Source organism: Canis aureus, chromosome 13 (genome assembly GCF_053574225.1).
Source record: "Canis aureus isolate CA01 chromosome 13, VMU_Caureus_v.1.0, whole genome shotgun sequence".
NCBI lineage: Eukaryota > Metazoa > Chordata > Mammalia > Carnivora > Canidae > Canis > Canis aureus.
In genome coordinates, this window is record NC_135623.1 from 39,948,285 (window position 1) to 39,968,365 (window position 20,081).

Here is a 20,081-nt window from a genome sequence, read left to right on the forward strand (position 1 = left end):
TAATATCATCTAAGACCCAGATTCTCTCTAAATCTCTCTCCTGCTATCAACACTATATGGATTTGTCCTTGGCTGGATCCCTTCACGGATACAAGGGAGCTTCCACAGCTCGAGTATCATGGCCAGCCAGAAATAACAACTACTTTTCCTATAAGCCTCCTTTCAGGAGCAAGGAAATCTTTCCCAGAAACCCCTTCTAGGGGCATCTGGGTGGCTCAGTCAGTTAAGCCTCTGCCTTTGGCTCAGGCTCAGGTCATGATCCCAGGAACCTGAATTGGACTCCTTACTCAGCAGGGAAGTCAACTTTTCCTTCTCCCCCTGCCCCTGCTCCTATGCTCTCTCTCTGTGTCTCTCCTTCTCACTCACTCCATCTCTCAAATCAATCAATAAATAAACAAATAAATAAATACAATCTTTAAAAAAAAAGAAAGAAACTCCCTCTATAGCTGATATCTCATTACATTTTATTGCATAAAACTGGTCACTGGCCCTGCAAACCAATTGCTGGCAATCTCAGACTGATCAGAATTTAATCCTGACATGGAGGGAAAAGTGAGGCAGCCCCTTCAAATTGGCTCTTTTCAAGATAGAAGAAAGTGGGCAAAAGGCCTTGGCTAGGCAACCATACTGTGTGCTCCACACAGAAGGAATTACTCCCCGATTCGAAGGACGGGGATATAAAATAGCATGGATTTTTTCTATTCAAAATAGTTTAATGCAGGATCATGTCCAAAACAAAGGGGCTGATTAAGTTATCTCTAAAATTTCCTGCCAACAGTTTAGTGCTGGGATTCTGTTCTCATTGCTTCCACTGGAAACTGCTTGCAGTTTGGAACTGTGCGCATCAGCAGTGTTTGTGCTGCCAACAAAAGTCCATAGTTGCTGATCTGTGAGCATTTCCCCTAACAGCACATTTGTAGAAAACTGAGTCACAGGGATTCTAGATACTATGAATCCACTGCCTGAACAATTTTCTGAGTGCCTTACATCTTAGATACCAGCAGCTTCCCTGTAAATAAATAAACCATACTGAAACAATTAACATATAATGAGGAGTTGGGCAAAGCAGGTTTGGCTAACTGGTTTTTACTGGCAGGGTACCTTTTTATTTATTTGGAACTGAAAGCAGGAGATTGTGTTAAATAAGGCAGCAAATTAAATGTGGATGTCAGTGCTGCAATAGGAGAAGGCTTTTGCAGAAAAGTAGACCTGACTCATTAAGTCACATGCAGAGTCATTACTGGGCTCCATGGTGAACTATTCACATGAAATGCAATCCATATGATGTCCACCTGAGCAATCCAAGTCCTTCCAGGGCTAACCAGAGTTTGGGGGTGGGAAGGAGAGAAAGTTATTTTTGTGGCACTCAAGGTATGATTACTTGTAGATCCATAAATTATCAGCCAAGGTTCTATCTTCTCTGGTGGTAAGAATAGAGCAGAGTAGCTGAATGCAAGTGACACCTGTAGGGGATCAGTCATCTGGACTCTGAGGAGCCAGAAAGAAGAGTTGAAGATAGTGTTGAGCTTTCCAATTGGGAGATTTTAGCAATATTGTTGAGTGATTGCTACATGACGAGTTCTATGCTAAGTGTCGAATAAGATTATTGCATCTCTTCTCCTGATGGTTCTATTAAGTTTAAGTACTACTGTTATTTCCATTTTACAACTAAAGAGACCGAGGCTTCGAGGAGTTAACTTAGTAAATAGCAAATGTGAGATTAAAATCAAGATCCTAACTCATCACTAACCTCTGCCTTTCTGGGTGAGGAGAGGAAAACAAAGAGATTCCATTTAGGCCTATTGAGTTGAAAGTGCTGGCAGTGTGTTCAATTGAAGATGTCCGGCAGGAAATGTGAAACTAAGTTTAGAGAAGGGTTTAGGATGGAGGCCACGTCTGGCAGTCATTTGCTGAGATGCACAAGTTAAAGTCATGAGCTTGACCTTGAATATCCTGAAACTTACTCAACTTTGCTCTGCAGGTATCTTTATGCATCTCAAACATCAGGCATTAACAATAACAATGAAATACAAAACCAAAAACTGATTGACCCATAGGCTCATTTTATTGGTCTCACTGATGCCCTGACTGCCTGTGTGACTTTGGGTGAGTCACTTGACCACTCTAAGCATCTCTGTAAAATGAAGTCTCTTCTAGGACAAATGAGGGCCTGGATGTGAGAGAGGAAAAGAAGATCAATCCCAGAGTTACGTAGAGATGATTCATTGAATGCCAGAACATGAAAGTGAAGGAGAGATAGAAGAGGGGGAGAGCTTTGCTAGTCTAGACGTTAGGACAATCAGCACCATTACCCAAGGCAGGAAGGGAGGGAGTGGTGCCACAGATTTTTGGAAGGTTGATAATAACCTTTATTTAGGATATGAAAAATTTGAGGGGCTATGGTATTTCTTTGGACATTGATGAGCAAATTGCTGGGATTAGAAATATTTATTATATATACACTGAACACAGATTTGAAGTAAGAGGGCAGAGCCAGGTGACATTGAATAACCTTTCAGATCTCTTCAGTCTCTATGCCTCTCAGGCAATAGTCTCCATAGCAATGTGACTCAATCCATCTTGGATTGCCTCATAGTGGATCAGCTGGTTTCCACGCTCCACGACAAAGGACAAAGCACTGTCAATATTTTCTGAATGAGTGGCAATGTGGTCTAGGGTACCTCAGGTATTTTCCCATACCCTAGATTATTACATCTTCCCTCTATCTCCATACCCGTTTCTAATAAGCCCTGCTTTTTTCCCGATCTTGATCTGCTTTCCTTTATTTTTTCACCCCCCAGGTGCTTGCTCCTTCTGTGGGTAGCTCATCATTATTCCATGCACCTTTTCTCCTCCATTGACTTCTGTTTCATTCATGCCCTTTCTTAAGTCCCATGAAAAGCCTCCTGCTTCCTTAATTACCAATCAAGGTCATTTTACCCTTCAATCTCTAGCATTCTTATCCTTATCTTGGATCTTTATCATCACCTTTAATAGCTAATTTGTCCAAGGCCTTGAATTACATGTTCTACATGCATTAGCTCATTTAATTGTTGTGATAATTCTGTGTGGTAGGTTCTCTGTCCTGTTGCACAAGAAAAGGAACTGAGGTTTGAAACGATTCCATTACTTGCCCAAGTCCCACCATGAATGGGGGAGCAGGGACGGACCCAGATTGTTTACTGCCAGAGGCCAAATCTGACCACCACATGTTTCTGCCTTCTCCAGCCAGACTTGTGGTTTTTCTTTCTTATCTTTGCCAGTTTCGTTCCACCTTTCTTGAGTGTTTTCCATATTTTCATTAAGATAATGAATACAACTATTTAAGCAACTAATCCTTATATATAGCTCTATAAAATCTCTGTAAGTTTCTTTCTCCTTATTGCTCCCAAACCCATCAGACCTACATATCATATTCTCTGAAATATGTACACAGAAGGCATCCATGTGCTTTCACATCATTTCCTTTCCTGCTCATTTCATTCTGATGAGATGAACAAAGAAGAAGGCTTTACCTAGTGGGGGAGAGAAGTGTGACAAAAGATGAGACCCAGGTTTGCTTAAAAAAATAACAACGGCTTGTATGAGATACAAGATGTGTACACATAAAGCAATTAAATAAATGTAAACAAACTGAATGATTAGGTGTCCCGAAGAGAAATAAAAGCAGTACACGCTGTAGGAATCTGTGGGCGAAGACCTTCAGGCTGAGTGGGATTTGTGGGTGGAGGGGCAGGAAACAGAATGAAGATAGAAATTGGCATCTTCATCACTGACAACTATTTGTGAAGCATCCCCCCCAAGTGTTGGACATGAAATTAAAGTTATCAGGGGTGCCTGGGTGGCTCAGTCAGTTAAGCATCTGCCTTTGGCTCAGGTCATGACCCCAGGGTCCTGAGATGGAGCCCTGCATCCAGCTCCTTGCTCAGTGGGGAGTCTGCTTCTGCCTCTCCCTTCACGCCTCCCCCAGCTTGGGCTCTCAGGCTCTCTCTCTGTCAAATAAATAAATAAAATCTTTAAAAACATTAAAGTTATCAGGATAAAGAGATGTATAAGGTATTGTCTTTCTCCCAAATATTTGGTTTTTGAAGGCCTAAGAGATAGTGAAATAAACAGTACTACAAAGAGGCATGTAATCCACAGAACAAGAGCTTCAATCATTCTGAAAATGAAGGGAATCCACTTTCTGGGGAATGATAAGCCCAGGGGCTGAGGGTTGGCTGGTTTGTACGAAGCAAAGGATTCACTCATTGTAAGAATGAGAGCCTTCTCTAAGCCAGGCACTGAACACAATGGATGCTAAGAGCTCAGAGGCAACAGGAGGAACCCAGAACTCCAATGTGACATGTGGGGGCAGGATATGAGCAGAGGGGTATCTCTCCCACTCAGAGACATCAGAGACATCTTCCCGCCAGAGAAAGTGGCAGTGGGAGTCACAGGGGCCAGAATGGACAAGCAGAATGGAAAGCACAGGTGAGAAGATGTACTCGGTGTATAGAAAGAAAGAACAGAAACTACGGGTCATCCAGTGCTGCCATGAGAGCGTGAAGTACAAGACCAGGAGTGGTGAGACGACATAGAAAACACAGGCTGGACTGGAAGGGCCCAATGGTGAGTTTGCTATGATCACTGTTCTTGCAGTTCAGAGAAGAACTGGGCACTGGATATTCCAAGAAAACAGCCAAATTTGAAGCAGAGCCGCAGAAAATTTATCGGCACAGAAGAGCAAAAGATGCTGTTAATGGATGATTCAGTATTTTAAAGGGCTTTAAAAAGAAAAAAAAGGTGAGATTGCTCTGAAGTCTGATTTCAAAACCCAGTGTCTCCATCTGTATCTCCCACTTACCACTAATTCTGAATAGGTCTAGAGAACTCTGCACTTCCTCTTCTTCTCCCACTTTTTCTTCTCTATCACCAATTTGTTTTAAAGATTTTGTTTATTTATTCATGAGAGACACAGAGAAAAGGCAGAGACATAGGCAGATGGAGAAGCAGGCTCCATGCGGGGTGATGAACTCCGGGATCACGCCCTGAGCCAAAGGCAGAGGCTCAACTACTGAGTCACCCAGGTGTCCTTTTTTTTTTTTAAGATTTATCAGCAACCCTTCTGTTCCTCTTGGGTCTTTGTCTATTCCATCCCCCGCCTCCCACACTGATCATGGACCATGGGTCATAATATGGAGAATGCAGAGCTAAATATGATTACTGCCCACCGAGTGCCTCCTGTGTCCCAGGCCTTGTCTTGGGCAATTTATTTATTTATTTATTTATTTATTTATTTATTTATCTTGGGCATTTTAAAGCATTATTTCATTTAATCCTCCTAACAACAGTAAAAGGTGAGGGCCGCTGACAGGTGAAGAACACAGGGCACAGACAGGATGAATAACTGGTCCAAATTCACACCACTAGTAATGGACAGTGGTAGGAGTCACATATGTTTTTCAAGTATGAATTTGAACCCACCTTTCTGATTCAAACAGTTGGTTTGAGGTGATTTCCCAATGCTGTTAGGATTAAAAACAAAAATCTTTGACGTGATTTACAAAGACTCACATGGCGATTCCTCTCTCCTCTTACAACCATATGCAGAGAGCTGGCCTCCAGGGTCTAAGGTCCCAACCCCTCCCGTACACTATCCCTGGGTGTCAAAACAGTCAGTTTAAGTTCCTTTATGTACTACAAGTTATAAAACCTGCTCTGTGAGTTTCTGATATTAATTTACAGTTCTTTCTCACCAAGGAGATGTTCAGCAAACAAACGGAAGAGAGCCTTTCAAAGCGTGGTCCAGGGTGGTCTGGGTTCCTCACCCAGGTGTCCTGGACTTCAGCAGTGTGCTCCTCCCTCCTCTGAGGCTATACTGGTCCTACTGGTCAGTAGAAGAAGACGGCCTCTGCAAATAGGGGCTCTCATCTATTTGCAGAAGAGTGGATGGTCTCTGGGCTGAACTTTGCCTTATCACTAAGTGGCTCTGAGAGCTTCCCATTGCCTGGTGCCCTTTCTCAGCCTGGCTTCCTCGTTGGTGCCAATACCACAGTCAGACTGTCATTTGTCATTTTCAAAGAGCTGCCTGCCTGAAAAAGCTGAGACTTCCATGCAAATGGTAGAAAAGACAATTCGCCAGTGCGTTAACTAGGACCCCACTGGTACTACTGCCCAATGTGATTTCTTAAACTTTCTCTCTTTACAATGTGTATCATTACTTCTTGTAAAGGATAGCTGGTGTGAAGGTCACAAGTTATTTGATGCCTTTAAATCTCATCCAAAGGTACTTTCCAGCCGAAAAATTCCACAATTCCAAGTGTGTATCAGTTTCACATCAGGCAGGATCTGAGGCTTGGTCAATATTGTTTTTTCCACAGTGAAACTGTGTAAGGCAGGAGATCTTACTTAAGCTAACAAATGTGTATCCTTCAAATGGAAGAATAAATAAAAGTGTAATTTGTGAATCTGCAAAGGGTTCTTTCCTGTTGGAAAATATTAACATTTTTCTATTCTTTAGTAAGAACTTGATACATATGCAGAGTTTTAAATCAAAATGTCTGGGAATTTTGTGTCTTGCAGTCATTTTCTACAAGTTTATTTCCGATCTCCAAACCCAGTCTTCCTTCTCCAAATGTTCTTGAGGCTGTATTTGCATGTATTCATCATCATGGAGCTCTTGAGCTTCTTTCCAGCTCTTTTCTGGCCTCACCAGTATTTCTTGTGTATTTCCTAAGTCATTATCTTCTACAAAGAAATCTCCACTAGATATGTCAATGTTTGAAAGTAGTTGATACCTATAGAAAATTTGCTTTCTGTTTACTTGATATAAGGACTGGCCCAAAAGTAAGACCTGACATCTTTTCATCTACTTATTTGTGGGGGAAAAAAAATCAAATAACAATTAAGTTGTGATAACTGCAACGATATTGTATTTCAGTTGCCATAATCAAATTGTTTCTAAATATTAACAGGGAAAACTATAATGCAAGTAACTTTCGGAACACCCAAGTAATCCAAAGGGGAATGACTTTTCAAAAAATATAGAACACAACACTGCACATTGCAGTTTTCAGGCTGAGCAGAGAAACACTCACAAATTACCTCTTCCAATTTTGCTATTAAACAGATTGATATAAAACTACCTGCTGTGGGTGAAACAGTCAGCCTCTGCAAATGGTCTCATTCTGAAACTACAGGTGTCACGGAAATTGTGTTTTCCTTCTACAGCTCATTGAAATGGAGATGGGATGGAATGGAGTAGAGGGATCTGCTTTCTAATGAGGCAAAATAAGATTCATTTGAATTGGGGCATGGACTGAAATGAAGGGAAAATCCAATCAGTGCCTCATTTTTTTACATCCTTAGAAAGTCTTTGAGCAGCTGGGCAGAGCACAACTACACCCAGCTCAAAATGTCCCGAGTAAGATACAAAATTCATGAGGAAATTATTTTCAGTGTTCATGGGATGGCTCTCTTGCTTATATTATCAGTGTAGAGGGGAAAAAGGACTAACCTCAGAGGCATATTTTCATATTTTTCATCAACTTAGTTTCTTTGATACACACATAAGAAACCGCTCCAATCATCATAGAGTACATTTGGGAATCTTCACTATCCATAGGATTTATCTGACAGAAGCAAAAATATCAAAGCAAACACATACACAACAAATAAAAACAAGCTACAACAAAATCTTTATAATATAGGAATCAGTAAAAAACAGATAGTCTGAAGAATTGTGATACATAATACTGTGTAGCTAGACTATAATCCTATTTCTACCACTGGTGTATATAAATTAACCTACTATTAGGATAGAAGAAAGTGAAATTTTATATAACAGATTATGTGAAACACAAGCAGATGAAACCAGCCAAACATTCTGGGCTCTTAGTTTACACAGAATTCCCCTAATTTTGTCTATTTAATCCTCTTACATTTCATAATGAGAGCATTCTTAGGTTAGTGGTTCCCATACTTACATTTTTTAGGACAGAAAACTTCCAAAGCCATTGAGAGAGCTAACTAATATGGAATTGCCAAACGGTTCATTTTGCCAACAATAACAATAACAAAAAGCTACCATTTCCAACATTTCAGAAAGGAAAGGATATTTCAACACCAAAAATGTAGGAAGTTCCTAATTTCAGAACAAAAGAAAGGTCTTCCCAAGAAACACTATTTGTTAACCAGAGATAATTTTTAAAGGATACATTTATAATTTTATATAAATACAGCTGCATTTAAAAAAATACAGCATTTACAACATTACATTCTATTTTATGATACACTGTATGCTAGGTTTCCTTAGTACAAGTTTTCTATTAATTTGGTAGCACAGTATTATATTTGATATATTTGTATGTGATTGCACCCATGAGGATGGGCTGTAATATGCAGTTTGTTTTGCTGTTTCTTTTTTATCACTATGACAAAATTCTCTATCACATTGAAATGAGCAAAAATAAAGACATCAGTCTGAAGACTGTTGCGATCTATTTGAAATGATCTAGGCAAACTGCAAGGCTACAGAACAAGAGCCCCTATGTTCCCAAGCCTTTTCTTCCATTTTGCTCACGATGAGCAGATACGAAGCCCAGGGGCCCATAAGAAGTAAGCTGAGGATGCTCCCCACTTATTGCTCCTCTTTGTAAGACAAAACCATTATGGCCCTCCCTGCCTTATGGAGGGAAGATGGACATTTCTGCAAGGACAGGTAAAAACTTTGTCCCTGACCAGTGTTGGGAACAGCTGCTGTGGGCCATTTAGGCTTTGAATCTCTAAATGCCACATGGTCCAAAACAACCAATGGTCAGTGTGGTTGTAGGTTGAATTCACATCCCTCAGAAAGTACCTTTGCATCTATAAGTTCCACGGAGTAGAAAAAGCTCTGGCTTTAGGGTTCAAGTCTCTATTCAACATTTAGCTGATTTCTTGATGTTTTTCTCATGCTGGGACTGGAGTTATGAGGTATCAGTAGGAAAAGCACACAGGTAAAGCGCTCTTCTTATCACATCCTATCAAGGGCACCTACTATCGACATAATTTTATCACTGTTGATAATTGACCTTGATCACCAGGCTGCAGTTGTGTTTGTTAGCTTTCTCCACTGTAAAGTTATTCTTTTTCCTCCTTTTCCATACCATACTGTTTGGAAGGAAGTCATCCTCTGTAGCCCACATTTGGGTGGGAAGATATGTACCCAGAGGGTGGAGTACCAAATATAAATTATTTTGAATTCTACATAAAAGATTTTTTGTCTATTTCCCTCCTTTTATGAATTTACTCAATTGCTTATTTCTATCAGTATGTAGTTACTATTTTATTTTAAATATTTTATTTATTTGAGAGTGAGAGAGCAAGAGGGAGAGGGGGAAGCAGACTCCCCACTGAGCAGACAGCCCAAAGCAGAGCTCAATTCCAGAGCCCTAAGATCATGACTTGAGCTAAAGGCAGATACTTAACCAACTGAACCACTCAGGTGGTTGTCACTATTGTCACCCCTGTTGTCACTATTTTAATTTTAATGGTTCTAATATGTGTAGAGTGATGGTCTTAATTTGCATTTCCCTTAATAGCTAATGATATTGAACATATTTTTAAGTGTTTATTTACCATTCATAAATCCTCTCTGGTGAAAAGTCTCTGCATTTTTTTTTTTTTTTGCCAGTTTTCAAGTTAAAACTTTTTTTGAGGTTAAATTTGAGAGTTCTTTACACATTCTAGATACTGATCCTTTGTCAGATTTGTGACTTGCAAATATTTTTCCCAGTCTTTTGCATGTCTTTTCATTAACAATGTCGTTTGGGGGTTCCTGGGTGGCTTGATCAGTTAAGTGTCTGCCTTCAGCTCAGATCATGATCTTGGGGTCCTGGGAAGGAGCTCACGTTGGGCTCCCTGCTCAGTGGGGAGAGCCTGCTTCTCCCTCTCCATCTGCTGCTCTCCCTGCTTGTGCTCTCTCTTTCTCTCTCATGCCCTCTCTCAAATAAAGAAAATCTTTAAAAAACAGCAATATCTTTTGCAGAGCAAAAATTTTTAAATCTTGATCAAGTCCCATTTTTCAGGTTTTTTTTCTTTTATGGATCACACTTTTGATGTCATATCTAAGAACTCTTCACCAAGACTTGTATCCTAAATAGTTTCTTCTATGTCATCTTCTGAAAGTTGTATAGTTTTACATTTTACACTTAAATCTATGAGCCATTTTGAGTTAATTTTTTAATAAGATGCAAGATTTAGGTGAAAGTTTATTTTTTAATATCAATACCCACTGAGCCAAGAATATTTTTAAGAAAGTGCTATCAGTGGATATGGAGTCTAAGCTAGACAAGGAAGAAAATGAAGATGAGAAGGAGCCTCTCAGATCATTCTTTTTTTAAAGGTAGATTCTAATCAGGTAAACTAAACGTAGCTACAGAACAAGTCAGCTGATTATAGAAAGAAGGTAGTGATTGGAGATTTCAGAAAGGAAACAGTTATTGGTGGTGTGAGCAAAGGTCCAGGGGACCCCAAGAGGATAGATAACTGAGCTGGAGTGGAAGGGAGTGGTGGAGTTATGGAACTAGGTGGTCAGGGTGTAGAAAGGGTCACCTGGGAAAGCCACAGTCGCAGAAGGATGGCAGGGGTAGCGTGGAGAGGAAGTACATGGGTCCAGGGCTCAAGTATTCCTTGAATGAGCAGAAGTAAGAACAAGTCAAGGAAATGACAGGTGCCTTTTCTACTTCTCAGCTGCAAGGTTCAAGGGGCATAAGGAAATAAAGAGAGAGAGAGGAAGGAAGAAGGAAGGGAGGAGAAGGAAGGAAAGAAGAGAGAGAGAAAGAAAAGAAGGAAGGAAGAAAGGAAGGAAGGAAGGAAGGAAGGAAGGAAGGAAGGAAGATAGATTTCCTACCCTTCAAGAAGCTGTGGAGGAAGAAATGTCCTCAGGAGATTTCAGGGTTTCTGTTAAGGCAAACAGGTGAAGGGAATATTTGAAGAAAATAATCGTATTAGCTGATCACCAAGTGGGGAGCCAGACGGTAGCTTCAGAGTCCAGAAGTGCTGGCAGTGAGGAGTAGGCTTTGGGTCCGATTGAAGAGTAGAGCCCAAGTGACAGACTTGAACATCATGAAATTCTGGAGGACACACTGTTGCTGGACAAGGTCTGGAAGTCAAGGGAGAAAGTTCTAGGGGATCCTCAGAGAAGAGGGTGAGCAAATGTTTGGGTCACTAAGTGAGACAACTTCACGAAAGCACTTTGTTTATAAAATTGTATCTTAAAAAGCTGGAGGGTCATCTGGGTGTCCCAATGGTTGAGCATCTGCTTTTGGCTCAGGTCATGATCCTGGGATCCTGGGATCAAGTCCCACGTAGGGCTCCCCGCGGGGAGCCTCCTTCTCCTTCTGCCTGTGTCTCTGCCTTTCTCTGTGTCTCTCATGAATAAATAAATAAAAATCTTTAAAAAAAATCTGGAAATTACTAACTGCAAGTTAGGTGGTAGAGGACACTATACAAAGCAAGTTAATATATTTGATTCTCATTGTCTAGAAATCACTTATTTATGATTATATTTACACACATACAGTATCTTAGAATAGTCATTGGCCTGGACATGATGATCCTATAGTTAGTCATAGAAGATAAATGTATGAACACACACACATACACAAACACAATGAGGCCAAAACCAGTAAATTTAGCAGCTATACAATGAACAACCAGACATTTCACAGATGGTGTGTTAAGGCCCTCGCTGGTTCAATCCATCTTCTCACTGGTTCCTGCCTCTTCCTCCTTTGTTCCATTTCCATTTTTCATCATGTTTTGACAGGTGAGGTTGCTCATGCAAAGGGATCCAACAAAAATATAGGAATGCCACCTTTGCCTCCTTATCCAGGACAAAGCAACCCTCCCTTTCCTCCTTGCTACAAAGCAGGCTACACACACACTCTGTCAGCACCCCTCCACTGAGCGGGATGACGAATGACGGGGGCACAATTGTTTTGCTTTGCAGGGAGGGAATCTGTGTGCGGTCAATAGGTCACCTGCCCTCTCTGCTCAGGATCAGCTCTCCACCCAAACCCCTGTGCATTTCAGCCTTAAAATGCTTCAAGTTCCAGCCAGCACAAACATGTCACAGCAAGAGGAACAGTGATTGTATTTGCACACGCAATTGGTTTAAGCATAGGCTTTGTTTGATCCTTAAATATATAAAAAAAAAACTTTATTATTACATGATAGCCAAAGGAATTTAGCCTTTCATTTGTGGTTTCCCTACACTCAGTTAGATAAAGCCTTCTTTTTTTTTTTTTAAGATTTTATTTATTTATTCATGAGAGACACAGAGATAGAAAGAGGCAGAGACATAGGCAGAGGGAGAAGCAGGCTCCATGCAGGGAGCCCGATGTGGGACTCGATCCCAGGACCCCAAGATCATGACCTGGACAGGTGCTCAACCGCTGAGCCACCCGGGCTTCCCAAAGCCTTCTTTTCTGATAAGAGATGAGGGCCCATTGGGTTTTCTTCTTTTCCCTCATTTTTGGGGGGTGAGGGAAAGAACAACTCTTGTGTTATGCCAAATACAATAATAGGAAGGAGGCTTGGGGGACATGGAGGACAGAGAGAGAGAATCTCCTGGCATAGTAATGCAGAGAAACACACAACAGAGGTGACTAATATCTGTAAGAGGAAGATGTTTGTCTTGTAGATCCTTCACCCTGAGGCCATATCAGGTGAGCCCTTTCTGTTTTGACCCTCCAGTAGGCACAATAGCAGAGCCTTGAGTCCTCCCTCCATGGCCCAGCTCCATTGAGGGCTTGAGGGCTTGGGAAGTGAGGAGTCCAGAGATCACTGAGAGAGAGAAGGAGAACAAAGGGAGAGAGAAGAGAGGGAATGTTGCCTCCCACCTCCACTCCCTACTGCTCACCAAGGAGTAGGAATCCTCCAGACTAATTTCCACCAATGGAAAAAGCCCCAAAATGGCTTTGCACCATCCTCTGGACCCTATGTAAGTGTCTGCCTGATTATCAAAGAGCAGAGTTTTTTTTTCCTCTCCAACCATGATCTCTGTATTCATTTTCTATGCTACGTATCAAATTACCACAGACTTAAAATAACACACATTATCTCACAGTTCCTGTGGGTTAGGCTCTCACAACATTGCTGTCAAGGTGTTGGCCAGAGCTGGGGTCTCATCAGTGGCTTAAATGGGGAAAGATCTGTCTCTAAACTCCCTTGAGCTGTCAAATTTACTTCCTTGCCACTGTAGGAACCATGGCAACTTGCTCCTTCAAAGTCAGCAGAGAGAGAGATTCTAGTGTTAGTCTACTGGCAAGATGGTGTTTTATATAACCTGACATAATCACGAGGGTGACGCGCCATCATCTTTGCCATGTTCCCTCAGCTTGCTGCATGTCACAGGTCCTGCCTACACTCCAGGGGAAGGGATTATATGAGGGTGTGAACTCCTGGAGAGTTGTAGGGCCACCTTAGAGCTTGTCTGCCTCAGTCCTCCAGCCTTAGAAATTTAAGGGTGTGGCTAGGGAGGAACCATGGAATGAGGGAAGATATTTTAGATTTACACATATACTCACCCCCAAATAAAATGAATTTAGTAACTTTTCTTGGTGGCATGAGACTTTGCAACCATTCAGCCATGGATTCCAATCCCTGACCTATTGCTGAGTAATTGGCTAACCCTCCTAAACCTCAGTTTCCATCTTTAAAAATGGGAATAATGGTACCAACCTTTGGGTTAACTCTGAGAATTCATTGAGATAAACTAGATAAAACTCTTGGCACAAGAGAAGTGCTCAGAGAATGTGCATGACCATATCCAGGTACGAGGCCTGGATACCTTAAAAAAGGTAGAATTTGCACATGTTCTAGACACAGAGAACTTAATCCCCCAAAAGGGCGTGTCCCTCTGAGGCCTGAGAGGATTTGGCGCTGGTTTGCCTCGATGCTTCCCACAAAGCTGTGGTGTCCTCTACCCTCCTGGGTGGGTGGCTGTGCCAGGCGTCTGTAGCCCCTGTCCTGCATCTTCATCAATGGAACCAGTAAGCCTTTGCAAAGCTGGATGTAAGGTTCCCACAGATGTCCAAACTTCATAACTGGAATGCCTTAGGAGGGGCTGACCTCACTCCAGATGCCTCCATCTACACTGCATCTGGGCAGGAACTCTGGTCACACTCTACTGTTCTATCATAGGCTTCCTATTGGCCAGTCCTACTTAGTCCTTGCAACCCAGTTTGCCAGATGGGTTCACTTAATTGCTCACTCACTGAGCACTTACTCAACATCTACCATGTGCCAGGCACAGGGCTGGGTTTGGAGAAGGAATAGCAATGAACACCAAACCCTTGGCCCGTCAGCAATGCAGAGGCAAATGCAAACCAAAAAAAACTACTTGTAGACTTTGGACCAGAATATACCTGACACCTCACACCAGTCCCTCGGTCTGTGAACATGGGATGTTCAGACTGGCCCCTCGCTTCTGCAGATTGTAGATCCACCAAGATTTGTACTTCTGGAATACAGTCTCACACCCCTTTTGTGTTTCTAGCTTTTGCTATAGTTATATGCTTCACCTGATCAGCAATGTTCATGCTAGCTGGAGTATTTTCTTTTAATCTCTTGATATATTTTAACTTTATTAGTATTACTGTTAGTGAGTGTGAGTATCAGTATGAGCATGAACACAGGGATGAGTGAGGTGTAAATGACTGGCAAGGCATGGCTGTGCACCTCTTGGACTGTGAGGGAGGCTGATATGCACCTCATCATGCTGTTTCCTCTACTTGATGACATGTGTCGAATAACTCTTGTGAAATAGTAAACACTTCATTTCTCTGTGAAAACAAACTTTTAAAAAGGATATCAGCTGGTGCCCATGATGCAAAGAGAAAAAGTTATGAGCTCTAAGGAAGTAATAGTTCTTAGCTAGAAAGTCATCAGAAATGTGGCATAAACATAGAGTGGGACTTTAAGCCGGCAGTGGCCAAGACTGCTGAAGTGAACAATCCACCACACATGTCATGGAAAATATGGTTTGTGAAACTATTTTAGAAAGTACTCCAGCTAGGGGCACCTGGGTGGCTCAGTCAGTTGGGTATCCCACTCTTGATCTCAGGTCTTGATCTCAGGGTGTGCATTGGGCTCCATGCTGGTCATGGAAACTAAGAAAGGAAGGAAGGAAAAAAGTCAGTTAACCTACTTAGTACTTTGTCCAAGGCCAGCCCTGGCTTCAAGCCCAAGGAGACAAAGCAAGATCAATAGCCACAAAATCCAATGGTTAGCCAGTCACCTGTACTTTAGGAGTATCAGTCACAGCCCAGTTCTGGATATGAGCAAATAAACGACAGCAGTGGATGTCTGTGCAGGAAGCTAATGTAGAATAATCAAGAACAAAGGAGAGTCAAAGGATGTAGGGTGACCTAGCTAGGAAGGACTAGGAAGCAGAGACAATCTTTCAGATAACTCTTTGAATTGAGGAATAAATGCCTTTCTTTGAGCAAGGCTTGTAATTCTGTGTGTTGAGGGTCCCCAACAATGACAGGGACTGATGGGTGTGCAGGGCACTAAATCAAAGACATAGTGGACTTGTGTTTACACTGGGAAGGATGCTGGCCCGGCACAGGCCTTTGAAGCCACTCTTGCTCACGCAGATCATAATGCACTATGAAGTAATGTCTTCAAAGAAAAGGGGGACATTGAAATATACACGTCTAGCCAATTATTTCACTAAGGCACTTCAAAGAAACATTTCCTTTGATCATTCAGACTTCTCATTAATAATAAATGTGAATATATTACTCATAGAAATTACTCAGAGACCTCGGGCTAATGGAGGCTTCAGTTTGACCCACCAACCTGGGCAATGGCCGGGGATAAAGCAGGAAATGGCATACCGGCTGTAGAGCTTCCACAGGAAGTGACACATATCCCCCTACTCATACTTCAGTGGCCAGAGCAAGTCACACAGCCCAAGAAGCACAACCTTACCTATGCTTGATAAGGGTAGGTGGGACACCGACGATACCTGGTGAATAGCATTAATGGCTAACACAAAGGCCAAGTAAAAAATAGGTATTTTTAGGAGGTCAAATGAAGAAGTATATTCAAGAGAATAAGGCACTCATAAGTTTTATTACATTTCCACAATAATTTCTCGATGGAATAATCCCATAACAGCCTTAACATGAACATCACAACTACTAAGGGAAATAAGGTGTCCTGATCTGACAATATCACCAAGGAAAAATAATACCCCCCCCCCAAAAAAAATGTGGAATTTATATAATTGGGACAAGAGCAATCTCTCATGTTTAGGAGGAAGATGAAACTATCCATCTGTCATTCTTGATCACTGGTGGACCTGCCAAGAAAAATTATTGTAGCACTCTGCAAAGGTAAACTAACAAAGTTTGGATGACTACTAACCTTTTTTTTTTTTTAAGATTTTATTTATTTATTCATGGGAGACACACAAAGAGAAAAAAGGAGGGAGAGACACAGGGAGAGAGAGAAGCAGGCTCCACACAGGGAGCCTGATACAGGACTCGATCCTAGGTCTTCAGGATCAGGCCCTGTGCTGGAGGCTGCACTAAACCACTGAGCCACCTGGGCTGCCCGACCATTAACCCTCTCTCTTGAACTTGCTTATTATCTTGCTATTCTCTAAGTAATTTCAAAGTAAACTTCAGAGCAATTTATTGTATATCATCATATCTGGAGCTTCAAATAATCGGACAATGACCATTTTGTTTCATTCACTTATTACTTCATTCAACAGTTGTTTTGAGGGCCTAATGCATGCAGTATACTTCCCTAGATCTTAAGGATACAAGGATAAGACATAGTTCTTACCCTCAGGGCACTCACTGACAAATCTAATGTGGGAGAAAGATCGGAGATTAGAGAATTATCAAATATTATGTAAGAGCAGTTATAGAAATATGCACCACATATAAGAGAGAGCTTTTAGTCTTGGTATTTATTGAGACCATCACCTGCCTTGGAAGGGAGCAGTGAACCTGTGTGATCCATCCAATACCCAAGGCCCCCTCTTAAGAGTTGTGCAAGGTATTCATCACAAAACTCCAGGCTGCACTATCCCCTTGTAGGCTTCTTAGATTTGTATGGATGCCAGTAAGGTGTCTTGAGCTAGAGGTGCCTCTATTTCCCTCCAAAGTCATCATTTCGCCTAGCTACAGTGTTGCTAGAATCTAACCAACATTTAGTACTCTGTAGTATTTTCATTATAGGCTTACTCTTATTTTTAAAAAATTTATTATTATTATTATTATTATTATTGGCAGGGAGCCCAACCCAGGGGTTAAACTCATGACTCTGAGATCAAGACTGGAGCCAAGATCAAGAATTGGACACTGATCCACCCAGGTGCCTCTTCTTATTTTTATTGATATTGGTGTAATGGTAATCCCTAACTTGTTGATCATCTTTCCCCAATAATCATCGATTATACAACTAGTCTGACTAAGACTCTTCCAGCCACACTGGAAGTCCTAGATGAATGTAAGACACTATCCTTGACCTCAATCTTTTAAACTAACTGAAGAAAGACAAAAATACATAAATCTATTCAAGGTTAATAATCTCTAATCTGTGTAACACCAGTCTAAAAACAATCTGAGCTCTGAGAACCAAGAGATCAGCCTTAGATGACATTTCATTTTGAGCTGGAAGGATGTGGAATATTTGGACAGAGTAGGAGAAAGAGAGTTATGAGAATTGTGTAATTCTGTCAATGTTCGTCCATTCCTTCCAGAGAAAACACCTCCAAGCATAGTCCGGGTGTAGAGATTAGCAGCTGCTTGTGTTAGAGCAAAGAGAGCAGCACAGCTGAGAAAGTTAGTTAGATGAACTGTGCTCATCTCCACCCCCACACTCACACCTGCTCTAGCTTCTTTCAATACATCTATTTACCTGTGTCATTCCCCCAAACTCTGCTTAGAGCAAGTCCTTCTCCTATTACCTTGTAGTGGTTAAGAACACGGGATACTCCATTGATTCTCAAAGCATGGTACCCAACAGCAACATGAGCAACACTGGGAACTTGTTAGAAATCCAAATCCCTGGGCCCTACTCCAGACCTAGTGAATCAGAAACCATGACTGAGTCCTGCAATCTGTGGTTCAACAAGCTCTCCTGGAGACTCTGATACACACTAAGGTTTGAGGAGCACTGGGCTCATCACGCATCCTGGCTTCAAGTTCTAGTACTCTTGGTACTTGCCAGCTCCGTGGTAGCTGGTAGATAGTTAGGTAGATAGTTCATCCTCAGAAATGTGGCATAGGTAGATAGTTCATTCTGCTGAATTTTAAAAAGTTAAAATAGTATCCACCGCTTTGGGGTCATTGTGAAGAATAAATGAGTTAATGCACGCAAAGCCATCAGCGTAATCTTTGGCAGTTAGGAAGCACTCAACAGGGATCCCTTGGTGGCACAGCAGTTTGGCGCCTGCCTTTGGCCCAGGGCGCGATCCTGGAGACCCCGGATCGAATCCCACATCGGGCTCCCTGCATGGAGCCTGCTTCTCCCTCTGCCTGTGTCTCTGCCTCTCTCTCTCTGTGTGACTATAAAAATCTTAAAAAAAAAAAAAAAAAAAAAAAAAAGGAAGCACTCAACAAAATAGTACATGATCACCTGGCAAGTCTTCCCCTTACTTTTAAGTGACGGTCTACTTTTAAGTAGTTTTCACACAGCAATATGGCTGGGAAATCATAGAGCTGTGCTTCTTCACTCCTTCTCTCTCTCTCTCTCTCTCTCTCTATATATATATATATATATATATATACACACACATACATACATTTTAATTGCATAAACTTACCATGTTAACCACTTCAAGCATATAACTCAGTGACATTAAGTACATTTACATTTGTTAAGTACATTTACATTTGTTAAGTACATTTACATTTTTGTGCTATCGCCACATCCTCCAACTCCAGAACCTTTCTCATGTTCCCAGACAGAAACCCCAGACCAATCAGACACTACCTCCACACTCCCTCCTCCCCCTGCCCCTGGCAACCACTGTGTTATGGGGAAAATCATGTAATATCTGTCCTTTTTTCTTTAGAATTTTTTTATGGATTTTATTTGTTTATTTGCAGTGGGGGTGGGGGAGAGAGCACTAGCAGGGAGGAGGGTAGAGAGAGATGCAGACTCACCTTTGAGCTGGGAGCCCAATGCGGGACTTGATCCAGGCTCCTGGGATCATGACCCAAGCCAAAGGCAGACACCCAACCATCTGAGCCACCCAGGTGCCTTTGATATTTGTCCTTTTTGTGACTGGTTTATTTCCCTCAGCACAGTGCCCTCAAGTTTCATACATGGTGTTGCATGGGTAGGGATTTCCTTCCTTTTTAAGGCTGAATAATATTCCATTCTATGTATATGCCACATTTTGCTTATCCATTCATCTGTTGGTGTACACGTCCACTGTCCCCATGTTTTGGCTATCGTGGACAGTGTTGCTGTGAATAAAGGGGTACAAATACCTCTTCAAGTTCCAGCTTAGAATTCTTGTGGGTATATACACAGAAGTGGAATTGCTGGCGGTCTACTAATCTGGACAGGTCCCCATCTAATAAAGATGGGCCTTACTTTCACTCTGTCTCCTCTGTCGAGCTGGTATGGCCATGGCTACCAGAGAGTCACATACCACCCACCTTCTGCATCCAGGAGGATGCTATAGGATTGCCTCATAGTCTTTAAAAGTTGAAACTGAGTGAGCTGGAGAGCTAGTCTTGCTCTAAAACATACCTCCTTGTATCCTACTCCATTTCATCAGAGTAAAGGGCTTTTCTGTCCTACCTATACAGTACTTAACGAGGAAATGTTATTTTCTCCCATCCCACTGGTGACAAGGATTTTAGAATAAAGAGAGGATTATAGGGTGGCCAGTCTGCAATGATAACTTATTTTTCCTCCAGTTGTTTCCAACCAAGCACACCGTGTCATTAACTTTGACTGTGGTCATCACTTTGGCTTCAGGTTTAATTTATTTTGACTAGGAATATTGTCCTGGGAAACACTACAATTTCCTGAAGAGACTGCAAATCAGCAGTCTTGCCTGAAATCATACATGGCCA